We start from the raw sequence: 432 nt of genomic DNA, 5'->3' as shown, positions 1-432 counted from the left end.
TACCCCTAATTTCTGTATTTTATCATAAGCTTTTGTTGTAGAAACTGCAAATGTGTAAGCAAAAATTAAAAATAATTGTAAAAGGTTTTTGTTTTTCATTGTCAACGGGAATGTGTTTGTTTTAGTCTAGTCACCACCATAACGTTGACATATAGGTTTATTGTTATCAAGTTTAGGGTTCATTCTAAATTAGTCAAACACTTTGTTTGCATTCTTTGGAAGCTGAACAGTTTATTTACATAGCCTTGTTTTTCAGAATAATTACATCTTCCATTAAGAAACAGAACATATACAGTGCCTTCAGGAAGTATTCATACCCCTTGACTTATTCCACATTTTGATATGTTACAACCTGAATTCAACAGTTTTTTCCCCCTCAGCCATCCACACACACACAATACCTCATAATGACAAAGTGAAAACATGTTTTCA

The 432-nt window shown here is 32.2% G+C and overlaps 1 protein-coding gene across 1 annotated transcript in view; it reads left to right on the top strand.

The window, feature by feature from the left end:
* Positions 1-77, top strand: part of LOC120021380 (syntaxin-5-like) — a 10,709-nt gene extending 10,632 nt beyond the window's left edge. The window contains exon 11 of the mRNA XM_038965126.1: positions 1-77. This exon is cut by the window's left edge and continues 1,412 nt beyond it. The gene's annotated coding sequence lies outside the window, so the exon portion shown is untranslated.
* The last annotated feature ends 355 nt before the right edge of the window (positions 78-432 follow it).

The sequence above is a fragment of the Salvelinus namaycush genome, chromosome 26, assembly GCF_016432855.1.
Source record: "Salvelinus namaycush isolate Seneca chromosome 26, SaNama_1.0, whole genome shotgun sequence".
Taxonomy (NCBI): Eukaryota; Metazoa; Chordata; class Actinopteri; order Salmoniformes; family Salmonidae; genus Salvelinus; species Salvelinus namaycush.
This window is presented reverse-complemented; position numbering and strand designations above follow the sequence as displayed.